The sequence below is a fragment of the Peromyscus maniculatus genome, chromosome X (genome assembly GCF_049852395.1).
Source record: "Peromyscus maniculatus bairdii isolate BWxNUB_F1_BW_parent chromosome X, HU_Pman_BW_mat_3.1, whole genome shotgun sequence".
NCBI lineage: Eukaryota > Metazoa > Chordata > Mammalia > Rodentia > Cricetidae > Peromyscus > Peromyscus maniculatus.
In genome coordinates this window covers 124,314,155-124,328,401 of record NC_134875.1, presented here as the reverse complement: position 1 = coordinate 124,328,401, position 14,247 = coordinate 124,314,155, and the positions used below count along the sequence as shown (strand labels likewise).

The 14,247-nt window shown below is 38.4% G+C and overlaps 1 protein-coding gene across 2 annotated transcripts in view; it reads left to right on the top strand.

The window, feature by feature from the left end:
- Rp2 (RP2 activator of ARL3 GTPase) overlaps nucleotides 1–14,247 on the top strand; it is a 40,343-nt gene that overhangs the window by 1,799 nt on the left and 24,297 nt on the right. The window lies entirely within an intron of this gene.

The following is a 14,247-nucleotide window of genomic DNA, read 5'->3' as shown; positions in this document are numbered from 1 at the left end:
GTTCTGGTTAGTTGGGATCTTCTGTTCTTGTTGCTGTATTATGTTATTTTTGCGACAGGATCTTTTTTATTATATTTTGAGACAAGGTCTCATGTAATTCCAATAGCCTTGAATGACACTCCTGCCTCCATATTCTGATTGCTGGAATTGCAAGCATGCATCACCAATTCTGGTTAGAGACAATAATTCGTTATGTACCTCTGGCTAGCCTGTTACACATTATGTAGCCCAGGCTGACCTTGAACTTCTGGCAATCCACCTGCCTCAGTCTACTGAGTACTGAAATTATGGACTTGTGTTACCACCCCCTGGTAGTTGGGATTTTTCGTGTGGATGCGTTCTGTGATTTCTTTTTCTTGTGCTCTTTGTCTAAGTAAAAGTACTGAAAAAAATAGCATAGTGGATACTAACATCTAAGTGCCCCCTCCCCTACTACGTGAGCATGCTTTCTGAAGTAAATGAACATTTACATTTTTATTTTTATTTTTTACATATTTTTATCCAATACAAAGTGGTCAGCCCTGAAACCATATACACACAAACAGTAAAAACAGACTCAGCAGGTTGTATTTGTATATTTGTACATGCTTACACATATACATACACATTATATGTAAACAATATTAAAGGAACCCCTTTTTGAGAACATTACTAAGTTTTGTAGTTATAGAGATGTAAGAGATGTTACTGGATATGTTAAAATAAGCTTATGCTTCTGGGTATGTATATTATAAACTCTTTTGTGATGCTAGGACTAGAACACAGAATGCTAGTCAGGCACTCTACCACTGCTCTGTGCCTCTAGCTCTCCAGTGTCCTTTTTCTGAGCCTGGTCTTACTAGCTCTTGAAACTTTTAGTTTTTTACTAGAAGGAATTGAATGTAAATACACAGCCTACAGAAATAACTGAGATGCATTATGTTTTCATAATGTTGTGGAGTATAAGCCTATGTGGTTTAAAGTTAGATCAAACTATTAATCAACCTGTAAGACTTTTTAAAAAATGAGTTGCCTGTAATTTCCTTACCATTGAAAAGTGATGTTTAAAATTTTGTTGGTTGTATAATAAGAGTTGACAGGCACCCCATGGGTTTTGTGTTTTGTGTTGGGTAATTGGGTCAGCCTTGAGGGATTGAAGCAAGGAGAAATTGTCTCAATTAGAAAGAATGTTTGGAGACTAAGTAGTGTCATGGCAACTTACCTACTGCAGTCAACAGTGGAAGAAATTCATTTTCCATTGCTGCTGACTTTGAAACAGGAAAAAAGGCTTACTACATAGTTACTACACTGACATGATGAGAAATATTTTTGAATTGCAAGGTCTCTGTTTAAATCATTTGGAAAGAAATGCTTTTCTCCTTATTATTTGTATGCTGCATTCAATAGCTAAGCAAATTATTCAATGTATATTTATTCAAACACTAAGGAAGAGCCGAAATTATTATTCTTGCCCTCCAAGAGTTTGCTATCTCTTTAGAGTGAAAACAGGAAATACTGAAGCAAAAATGAAGTGAGGATGAATGGCACAGAAAAGTAGTTTTCAATTTCCAGTTATTCATGCTGGAATTTAAAACTCCTAAATAATAGAAATAAGAGCTAGTTCTTTTGGCCAGACATGGTGGTACACACCAGTAATTCTAGCAACTCAGGAAGATCAGTGCTTGTGAGCTCTGGGTTTCAGGCTGCCCTGTGTGAGTGTGGTCATTGTGAGACTGAGATCTTGACTCCTTAGAAAGACAAAAATAGTTCTCTAAATGATGACCTAAGTATGAAAATTGTGATTTCAGTATGAAGAACACAGTTGTATTTGTCTCATCAGAAATAGTACTTATTAAAGCCAAAGCCTTAGACCAGAAATTCAAGTATCTGCTGTGCAGCTTTGGGTAAAGCAGCCAGTTTGTGCATTTCAGGTTTCTTAGCTATAAAGTTGGCTAGTGCTAAAGAGTTCTGCACAATTTAGCAAGGTGAGAGTCTGTCCTGAAGAAGAGACATTAATTGTTTTTAAGAAGAGACATTAGACAGTAATGATAATCTCCAGAGATATCCTTTGAGCACAACTTAAAAGAGATCAGAATTTTCATCAATAGAAGGGGTGACTTTTGTGGGGAACCAATGTCTATGTTAGAACCTTCAGAGGTTGGATGGGTGACCTACTAAAGAGAAGTATGTGAAGTGGGTAAGAAGGTAGATGCTATTTTCATCATCTTCTGAGTATATGAGGTAATTTGTTGTCCATTGATGTGAACTAAACCACTCCAAACTTAATACCTTCAAACACTGGCAAATACTGATTTTGTTTATGACTCTGCCCTTTGTGTAGGGCTAAGCAGGGTCAACTCTATATGGCATCAACTGTGGCAACTTGAGTAGGGACTGAAGGATCACCTTCAGGATGCCTTAACCCCAAAGCTGGCTGTTAGGTTGATAATAGCCATTCAGTTGGGAGCTCAACTGAGACTGAAGGCCAAGCACTCTCCACGTGTAGTCTGGGCTTCTTCACAAGGCCAAGAGCTCCAAGGATCAGTGACTCCTGTGAGACTAGTAGATGCTACATTGTTTTCCCCAAAATCACTGTTTCTGATTTCAATGTTTCATTACATATATAAGATTTTTTATTTGACAGTTATGTGTATATGTGAGTATCTGATTGTGGGTTTGTACACATGAGGGCGGTGTCTGTATAGAGCAGAATCAGATCCTCTGGAGTTGAAGTTTCATTCAGTGATGAACCACCTAACATATGTGCTCAGGGCCTCTGCATGTACTCATAATGACTGAGCTATCTTACCAGCCCTTCATTACATATATTTTAAGATCTAAGAGAAAACATTTAATGTACATATTAAAACTTAAATAATTATCTGTTAAGAGCTGCTTTTTAAGAAGACCTCTTTTTTTGTAAACTGGATTTCCATTAAATTGAACAAATTCCATTACTATATCTCAGAATATTATTACTGAAGTTAACTATGGAAATGAAATTTAATGAAAATTTTGCTTGCTGCTCAGTAAAGGAATAAAATGTTCACTGTTGTTTTCTGTTAGGAAAATAATACTTAATATCTGTTGGTACTAATATCAGGTTAACTCCAGTTTCTGCTACATCGTAAGTTTGAGGCCAGAATGGGCTATAGGTAATAAATATAAATATAAACTATGCTCACTTCATCAAGGCTCTTGTGTTAAAATACTTTAGATTACAACTTATGCTTATAATTTTAGATATTTTAAGAACTAGTAACTTTTACAAAATTATTATGGTTCTGAACTTCAGATTAATTTTTGTTTTGAAGAACTTTTATAAATTTCTGAGAAAATATATTAACACAAATCCTAAGTTATGCCTTTGAATATTGGTTGACAATCCAAATATTTTTATACTGTAAAATTACCTGTAGAATCTTTAGCTACAGGATTAATTTCTCATGAGCTAGTAAAAAATGGACTATCTAGGGGGAAACTAAGAATAGTAAATTACATTGAACTCATCAGCATCGGGAGCTGTTATAGAATGAGTATTAATCAAAAATTGTGGAAGGCTTAAGTCCCCTTATATTTGGAGTTAGGGCCACTAAAGAAATAAATAAGGTTACATAAGTTCATAAGGGTGGAATTTTGATCCTGCAGGATTAGTGATCTTATAAGAAGATACATCAGCACAGTCATGTCCCCTGACTCCACATAGAGGAAAGTGCTGGTGAACATACAGAGATTAAAAGGCTTTTTTATTTGGAGTCAACTATGCTAGGCTGCCATAACAAATTACCATATTCTGGATGGCTTCAACAAGGATATTTCTTGGAGTTCTAGAGCCTGAGACTCACAAGATCAAGATGCTGGCAGATTTGTTGTCTAATGAGGGCTCTCTTCTTGGCTTTAGATAGCTATCTTTTTGCTGTGTCCTTTTATTGACTTTCCCTCTATATACTCTCCAGCTCCAGCATTCTCCTTTTCCCACATCTTATAAGATCAGTAATCCTATTATGAAGGCCTCTAATTACTTCTTAAAGGCCCCACCTCCAAATACCATGATATTGAAGGCAGAGCTTCCATGTTGAAATTTGGGGAGACAGGCTGGAGGTACAGCTCAGTGATCCCCAGAGTTCAGTCCCCAGTAGCATTAAAAATGGAGGAGACATGAACATAAGTCCACAGCACACTCAAGCCTTCTAAGAAAATAGCTCAGTAATTTAGCAATGGATTTTATGTTGGTATTTGCAACTACAAGTCTTAACTCCTAGTAATGACTTATATAGGGGTATGTGTGTATGTGGGTGTGGGTGTCAATTTGTTTAACCGTGGTGTGGGCCCACATATGACTTGGTGTGCTTGTGAAGATCAGAGGACAACCTTGAGTGTCAGTGCTGGCTTTCCTCCTCATTTGAGACAGTGTCTTTTGTTGTTTGATGCTGCATAGGCCAGGCTGGTTGGCCTGTGAACTCCCAGGGTTCCTCCTGTCTCTTGTTTTAAGATTACACATGTGTGTTGCCATGTATGGCTTTATGTGAATTCTGGGGATCTTAACTCATATCTGCATTAGCTTCCCAAGTGCTGAGATTATAGGTGTGTGCCACCACACCCAGCTTCATTTTTAAGAAGAAATTTAAATGCATTTATTTATTTTATGTATGTACATGTTTTGCTTGTATGTATGTCTGTCTGTGTACCATGTGCATTCCTGGTGCCCAAGGAAGGTGTTGGATCCCTTGGAACTGGAGTTATAGACAGCTGTGAGTTGCCATGTAGGAGCTGGGAATCAGACCTGGGTCCTCCGCAGGAGCAACAAGCTCTTAACTACTAAGCCATTTTTCCAATCCCCCAATTTCATTTATACATTTTCCACTGTATGCTTATGGACAAGGTGATTTTACTCTTATTAGATGTATAATTTGAGCTTATTTGTTGTGGGTTCAGGTCTTCTGTATTTCTAGTTTTATGTATTTTGGTACATGTACATGTGTATGTATGTGCTGGTGCATGTGTGTGGGTGCACATACACATGTATGTGCCTATGGAAGCCTAAGAACATCCTTGGGTGTCATTCCTCAGGCATCATCCACACACACACCCTGTTTTGAGACATTCAAGTGCCCTAGAATTCTCCAGTTATGCTAGGCAGTGGGCCAGTCTGCCTGTCACTGACTGCAGTGCTGGGGTGATAAGCTTACACCACCACAGCCAACTTTTTACATAACTGCTGGGGGTTGAACTCAGGTCCCTGTGCTAGAATTATCCTTTTTCCCCCTCTGAGGCCCTTTTGCGTTCTGGTACATGGATTGTTTTGGTTTTCCTGTTTGAGGTAGGATCTTGCTATTTAATATAGGCTGGACCTGGATATTCTCCTGCAACAGCCTATTTATTTCATGCCCATATGTGTGTGTATGGCTTTACCAACTAATCCATCCCTCCAATCCTGCATTTCTAGATTTTAATTTGGGGATTTTTTTTACCTATAAGTAATTGAGAGTAGTAGTATTATAAAATATTCCTTAGATTTTATTTTATATTTAGTTTACTTCATTTGGAAGTACTAGGGATACAACCAAGGGCCTTGTGAATGTTAGGTAAGTGCTGTACAACTGAGCCTCTTCTCCTTAGATAGGTTTGTCTTTTTATTTGTTTGGTTGGTTGGTTTGGGTAGGGTCTCATTGTATATAGCCCAAGCTGGCCTCAAATTGACAACCTTCCTGCTTCACACATATGCTGATTCTATTTCCTCAACATTTCTCAAATTTATCCCATCCTTCTCTTCCCTTCTAACTATTTCAGCCCTTTCTGGCTAAGCCTCTCAGATTCACACTCCATATTTCCATATTCTTATTAATCTTTCTGAAATGTATATTTACCATGTTTAAATTGTTCTGTGGCTTCTGTTGTCTGTAGCTTCCAAACTTTATACCAGGACCCCTGCCTAATCCTCTAGTTTCATCTACTACTACTCTAGTATCTCTAGTAATACCAGGCCCCCTTCCATTTTCTTCCTGGTAACTGAAGAATTTGATTTTGTTCAATATGTTACCTTTGTCTGGTATGGTCTTTCTTTCCCAATCTTTCCAGTAAACTCCAACTTATACGTTCTCACTCTGTACAGTAAGTCTTGTGTTGTCCCCTATGTGTCTCTCCTCTGTATTTCTAAATTATTCTCAGCACCTCTCACTACATGGTCAGGTTGTTTAAATGGTCTATTTAGGTATATGTCACTTCCCTTTTAGTGCCCAAAATAGTGTCTGGTTCATTTTGGGTATTCAAATGTTGGTTGAGTGACTGAAGATCCAGAAAGGTAAAGTGACATTTTCAAGATTATGTTGTTCATAGGTGACAAAAATTGAGGCTAGAAAAATAAGTACTTCTTACTGCCTCATGCTGTAGACCAGTGTTCATCCTAGGACATTATGTAAAATTGGATAAATATAATATTGTGTTTGATGGAATAAGTCACTTTAAGCTAGTTTAGTAACAATTAACATGCTTACATGTTACTTTGTAAATAAACAATATATGTACTGTATTTATCAGAACATGCTTCTAGTATATAGTTTTGCATGAAATATTTATATGCATAAGCAGTTAAAATAGTTTCAATAGATTAAAAGGTAATAGATTTTCAACTGTTTTAAACTGTCAGACTGGCCTTTTATTAATACACTCCCTTTCTCCCTTTCTCCCCCCCCCTCTCTCATCTGTCTGTCTGTCTGTCTGTCTATCTGTTTGTCTGTCTGTGTCTGTTGTGTGTGTGTATCTGTGTGTTGGAAATATGTGCTCCAGATTAGACTCAACCTCAGGCATGCTGAGCACACTATCACTGAGTTATATTTCTAGCCTTTGACTACATTTTGGTAGCACAGTTAAAAAAAATAATGTGACATATTTTAGGCATACTACTTAAAAGATGTGTGAGGACAGGTCCCGGTCCCACTGCCTGGAGGCTTCCCAAACAGTTCAAGCTAATCAACTGTCTCACTTATCCAGAGGGCCTGATCCAGTTGGGGGCTCCTCAGCTATTGGTTCATAGTTCATGTGTTTCCACTAGTTTAGTGCATGAGCTGGCTCTTTGGAACCTGGGGCCTATGCAGGGACTCTTTGCTCAGCCTGGGAGGAGGGGACTGGACCTGCCTGTACTGAATCTACCAGGTTGAGCTGAATCCCCAGGGGAGTCCTTGCCCTGGAAGAGATGGGAATAGGGGGTGGGCTGGGGAGGTGGGGCGGGAGGAGGGAGGACAGGGGAATCTGTGGCTGATATGTAAAATTAAATTATAAAATAAAGAAAAAAAGTTTGTGTGAGGCATAGTTTATAATATCTAATAGGATGGCAAAATTTGAAAAGTTACACTGGATGAATAGCTTAGTCATGTCTGATTAAAATTTGTAGATTTAGCCGCGGTGGCGGCACATGCCTTTAATCCCAGCATTGGGAGGCAGAGCCAGGTGGATCTCTGTGAGTTCAAGGCCAGCCAGCCTGGTCTGCAGATCCAGGGCAGGCAGCAAAACTACACAGAGAAACCCTGTCTCGAAAAACAAAACAAAAAAGGTAAATAAAAATAAATAAATGAAATTTGTAGATTTAAGTGCCAACATATCAAGGTTTTTGTGTCCTTATATTCTTCCATTGTTTGTAGTGCATGAAAATTTCAGTTAGGGTTTAGAAACTTATACTCAAATATTATTTTGTAGTAGGATAAAAAAATATATTCAATTTAAGATGTTTTTTAAGAAATTGAAGTTTTAAAAATTGAAGCATCAGGAAAAGCAAATCACTGGAAAGCTGAAATAGTGTGTATCTTTATTTTTTTTTAATTAAGAGAGTTTCTATTCATTTTACATACCAACCACAGATTCCCCTGTCCTCCCGTATCTTTATTTTTTTAATGTTTAATTTTCAGTTACAGGGCTTCACCCAAGGCCTTGTACATTCTAAACACATGTTTTTATACTGAGCTACATTCCAGCCTGAAATAGTATGTTCTGATTAGTATAGATGCAAAGGACATAAGCTTTACTTTCCTAGCAATGTTTTTGCAACAGACTCTTGCTCTGTAGCCTTAGCTGGACTTGAGTTCCTAGTAATCTTCCTACCTCAGCTTCCCAAGTGCTGGGATTGCAGATGTGTACCCCCATGCCTGACTTACATAGCTACTCTGTTAGAATAATTGTTTGAAAAATATATTCTTTACCCTTGCACTCCATACTAATTTTGTGGTTATACAGATTCCAAATAAACTGTTGATAGTAGCAATGATGATACATCACCTGGGTTAACACACAGGAAGACCCAAATCAGTGTCACACAGGCTTCCTTTTAGCTTTGCATGCCCAGGCATGAAATTTGATAGCAGAAAGAGTAGCTCCATTTCTTAAGAGGTACATATATATTAACCAAGGTTATAAACTTTATATTATTTAAAATTAATGAATTCATGCCTCTTGTAATTGCAGTGTTGTTATCACACTTAGAAAATGAAAAAAAAAAAAGAAGTCCTTGAGGTTATAGGCTTTGTGCATGTGCATGAATATCCAAAGTTGCAAAAAACCCATATTTACAATTGAAATGGTTGGAACAAGATCCAAGCACTTGGTGATTGGTTCTTTCCCCCTTTCCTCCCTCCTTTTTTTAAATTTAATTTTATTTTAATTTACAATACAATTCAGTTCTACATATCAGCCACGGATTCCCTTGTTCTCCCCCCTCCTGCCATCTTCCCCTTCTCCCCAGCCTATTCCCCATTCCCACCTCCTCCAGGGCAAACCCTCCCCCGAGGACTGAGATCAACCTGGTAGACTCAGTCCAGGCAGGTCCAGTACCCTCCTCCCAGGCTGAGCCAAGTGTCCCTGTATAAGTCCCAGGTTCCAAACAGACAGCTCATGCAATGAGCACAGGACCTGGTACCACTGCCTGGGTGCCTCCCAAACAGATCAAGCCAATCAACTGTCTCACCCATTCAGAGGGCCTGATCCAGTTGGGGGCCCCTCAGCCATTGGTTCATAGTTCATGTTTCCATTCGTTTGGCTATTTGTCCCTGTGCTTTATCCAACCTTGGTCTCAACAATTCTTGCTCATATAAACCCTCCTCTTTCTCGCTAATTGGACTCCCAGAGCTCCACCCGTGGCCTAGCCATGGATCTCTGCATCCAGTTCCCTCAGTCATTGGACGGGGTTTCTAGCATGACAATTAGGGTGTTTGGCCATCCCATCACCAGAGTAGGTCAGTTCGGGCTGTTTTTTTCTAGATCCATCCATTTGCCTGCAAACTTCATGATGTCATTGTTTTTCTCTGCTGAGTAGTATTTTTTTTTTTTTGAGCTGAGGATCAAACCCAAGCACTTTACCACTGAGCTAAATCCCCAACCCTGAGTAGTATTCTATTGTGTATATGTACCACATTTTATTTATCCATTCTTCAGTTGAAGGGCATCTAGGTTGTTTCCAGGTTCTGGCTATTACAAACAATGCTGATATGAACATAGCTGAGCAAGTGCTCTTGAGGTATGATTTAGCATTCCTTGGGTATATGCCCAAGAGTGGTATAGCTGGATCTTGGGGGAGATTGATTCCCAATTTTCTAAGAAAGTGCCATATTGATTTCCAAAGTGGTTGTACAAGCTTCTATTCCCACCAGTAGTGGAGGAGAGTTCCCCTTGCTCCACATCCTCTCCAGCATAAGGTGTCTTCAGTGTTTTTGATCTTAGCCGTTCTGACAGGCATAAAGTGGTATCTCAGAGTTGTTTTGATTTGCATTTCCCTGATGATTAGGGATGTTGAGCAATTCCTTAAATGTCTTTCAACTATTTGAGTTTCCTCTGTTGAGAATTCTGTTTAGTTCTATAGCCCATTTCTTAATTGGACTGTTGGGCATTTTGATGTCTAATTTCTTGAGTTCCTTATATATTCTGGATATCAGTCCTCTGTCAGATGTGGGGTTGGTAAAGACCTTTTCCCATTCTGTAGGCTGTCACTTTGCCATGTTGACCGTATCCTTTGCTCTACAAAAGCTTCTCAGTTTCAAGAGGTCCCATTGATTGATTGTTTCTCTCAGTGTCTGTGCTACTGGTGTTATATTTAGGAAGTGATCTCCTATGCCAATGCATTCAAGACTACTTCCTACTTTCACTTCTAGCAGGTTCAGAGTAGCTGGATTTATGTTGAGGTCCTTGATCAAGTTTTGTGCACGGTGATAGATATGGATCTATTTGCAGCCTTCTACATGTTGATATCCAGTTATGCCAGCACCATTTGTTGAAGATGCTTTCTTTTTTCCATTGTACACTTTTGGCTTCTTTGTCAAAAATTATATGTTCATAGGTGTGCGGATTAATGTCAGGGTCTTCAATTCAATTCCATTGGTCCACATGTTGATTTTTATTCCAGTACCAAGCTGTTTTCATTACTGTAGCTCTATAGTAGAGCTTGAAGTCAGGGATCGTGATGCCTCCAGAGGTTGTTTTATTGTACAGGATTCTTTTGGCTATCCTGGGTTTTTGTTTTTCCATATGAAGTTAAGTATTATTCTTTCTAGGTCTGTGTTGGTATTTTGATGGGGATTGCATTGAATCTGTAGATTGCTTTTGGTAAAATTGCCATTTTTACTATGTTGGTCCTGCCTATCCATGAGCATGGGAGATCTTTCCATTTTCTGACATCTTCTTCAATTTCTTTTTTCAGGGACTTAAAGTTCTTGTCATATAGGTCCTTCACTTGCTTGGTTAGTGTTACCCCAAGGTATTTTATGTCATTTGTGGCTATTGTAAAGGGTGATGTATCTCTGATTTCCTTCTCAGCCTCTTTGTCAATTGTATATAGGAGGGCTACTGATTTTTTTGAGTTGATCTTGTATCCTGCTATGTTGCTGAAGGTGTTTATAAGCTGTATCAGTTCCTTGGTTGAATCTTTGGGGTCACTCAAGTATACTATCATGTCATCTGCAAATAGGGAAAGCTTGACTTCTTCCTTTCCAATTTGTATCCCCTTAATCTCCTTATGTTGTCTTATTGCTCTGGCTAGAACTTCAAGTACTATATTGAATAAGTATGGGGAGAGCGGACAGCCTTGCCTCGTTCCTGATTTTAGTGGAATTGCTTTGAGTTTCTCTCCATTTAATTTGATGTTGGCTGTTGGCTTGCTATAAATTGCCTTTATTATGTTAAGGTATGCTCCCTGTATTCCTGATCGCTCCATGACCTTTATCATGAAGGGGTGTTGGATTTTGTCAAATGCCTTTTCTGCATCTAGTGAGATGATCATGTGGTTTTTTTCTTTGAGTTTGTTTATATGGCGTATTACATTGATGGACTTTCGTATGTTGAACCACCCTTGCATCCCTGGGATGAAGCCTACTTGATCATGGTAGACAATTGTTTTGATGTGTTCTTGGAGTCTGTTTGCCAGTATTTTATTGAGTATTTTTGCATCAATATTCATGAGGGAGATCGGTCTGTAGTTCTCTTTCTTTGTTGTATCCTTGTTTGGTTTAGGAATCAAGGTAACTGTAGCCTCATAGAAAGAGTTTGGTAATGTTCCTTCTGTTTCTGTTGTGTGGAACAATTTAGAGAGTATTGGTATTAACTCTTCCTTGAAGATCTGGTAGAATTCTGTGCTGAAACCATCTGGTCCTGGGCTTTTTTTTTTTTTTTTGTTACTGTTGTTGTTGTTGTTGTTGCTAGGGAAACTTTTAATGACTGTTTCTATTTCGGTTTTCCAGTTTTGTGGAGTAGAGGTTTTTGAAGTATGACCTGATAATTCTCTGGATTTCCTCAATGTCTGTTGTTATGTCCCCCTTTTCATTTCTGATTTTGTTGATTTGGATTCTCTCTGTGTGTCTTTTGGTTAGTTTGGATAAGGTCTTGTCTATCTTGTTGATTTTCTCAAAGAACCAACTCTTTGTTTCATTAATTTTTTGTATTGTTCTCTTTGTTTCTATTTTATTGATTTCAGCTCTCACTTTGATAATTTCCTGGTGTCTATTCTTCCTGGAAGACTTTGCTTCTTCTTGTTCTAGAGCTTTCAGGTGTGCTGTTAAGTCACTAGTGTGAGATTTCTCCAACTTCTTTATGTGGGCATTTAATGCTATGAATTTCCCTCTTAGCACTGCTTTTATAGTGTCCCATAAGTGGGTCTTCATTTTCGTTGATCTCTAGGAAGTCTTTAATTTCTTTCTTTATTTCTTCCTTAACCTATTGGTGATTCAGTTGAGCATTATTCAGTTTCCATGAGATTGTAGGCTTTCTGTAGTTGTTGTTGTTGTTGAAATCTAACTTTAAACCATGGTGGTCTGATAGAACACAGGAGGTTATTCCAATTGTTTTGTATCTGTTGAGATTTGCTTTGTGGCCAAGTATGTGGTCGATTTTAGAGAAGGTTCCATGGGGTGCTGAGAAGAAGGTATATTCTTTTTTGTTAGGATGGAATGTTCTGTAGATATCGATTAAGTCCATTTGAGTCATGACATCAGTTAAGTCCTTTATTTCTCTGTTAAGTTTCGATTTGGGAGATCTGTCCAGTGGTGAAATTGGGGTGTGGAAGTCTCCCACTATTAATGTGTGGGGTTATATATATGGTTTAAGCTTTAGTAATGTTTCTTTTATATATGTGGGTGCCCTTGTGTTTGGGGCATAAATGTTCAGAATTGAAACTTCATCTTGGTGGATCTTTCCTGTGATGAGTATGTAATGCCCTTCTTGATCTCTTTTGGTTGATTTTAGTTTGAAGTCTACTACACCCACTTGTTTCTTAAGACCATTTGATTGGAAAGTCTTTTCCCAGCCTTTTATTCTTAGGTAGTGTCTATCTTTGAATTTGAGATGTGTTTCTTATATGCAGCAGAAAGATGAGTCCTGCTTTCGTATCCATTCTGTAAGCCTATGTCTTTTTATAGGTGAATTAAGTCCATTGATATTAAGGGATATTAATGACCAGTGATTGTTCATTCCTGTTATTCTTTGGTGGTAGTGTGTGTGTACTTCTCTTCTTTGGGGTTTACTTCTGTGGTTTTATCTATTGCCTGTGTTTTCAAGGGTGTATCTGACTTCCTTAGGTTGGAATTTTCCTTCTAGTGCTTTCTGAAGGGCTGGGTTTGTGGATAAGTATTGTTTAAATCTGGCTTTGTCTTGGAATGATTTGTTCACTCCGTCTATGATGATTGAAAGTTTTGCTGGGTATATTAGTCTGGGCTGGCATCCATGGTCTCTTAGTGTCTGCATTACATCTGTCCAGGTCCTTCTGGCTTTCAAAGTCTCTATTGAGAAATTGGGTGTTATTCTGATGGGTTTGCCTTTATAAGTCACTTGGCCTTTTTCCTTAGCTGCTCTTAATATTCTTTCTTTATTCTGTACATTTAGTTGTTTAATTATTATGTGTCAAGGGGACTTTTTTGGGGGTCTAGTCTGTTTGGTGTTCTATAGGCTTCTTGTATCTTCATAGGCATTTCCTTCTTTAAGTTGGGAAAGTTTTCTTCTGTGATCTTGTTGAATATATTTTCTGTGCCTTTGAGTTGGCATTCTTCTCCTTCTTCTATCCTTATTATTCGTAGGTTTGGTCTTTTGATGGTGTTCCAAATTTCTTGGACATTTTGGTTCATGACTTTGTTGGCTTTAGTGTTTTCTTTGACTGATGAATCTATTTCTTCTACCGTATCTTCAACGCCAGAGATCCTCTCTTCCATCTCTTGCATTCTGTTGGTTATACTTGCATCTGAAGTTCCCGATCATTTACTCAGATTTTCTATTTCCAGCATTCCCTCTGTTTGTGCCTTCTTCATTTTTTCTATTTCCCTTTTCAGGTCTTGGACTGTTTCCTTCATTTGTTTCATTGCTTTTTCATGATTTTCTTTCAGTGCTTTATTGTTTTCTTCCAGGACTTGATTGTTTTATTCTACTGTATTTGTCCTTTCCTCTAGTTTTTTTATAGTGTTCTTCCCTTTTTTTTTTTATCTTTTCCTCTATATAAGCCTCTACCTTCTTCATGATGTTATTCATAGGGCTGTTTTCTTCTGCTTCTTCCAAGTTTTGATGTTCAGGTCTAGATGTTGGGGGAGGGCTAGGTTCTGGTGATGCTGTATTGCTCTTCATTTTGTTGTATGTACTTCTGCCTTGATACTTCTGCCCATCTCCTTGTGGTTTGTTCTTGGTCTTATCAGCGAACTTGGTCCAGACAGAGCTGACAGATTCAGGAAGTCTCTCTCTCTTGTCCAGATGGGAGCTCTCTTGTCCAAATGGGAACTCCGGGGCAGGATGGGAGCTCTTGTCCAGACCGGAAGT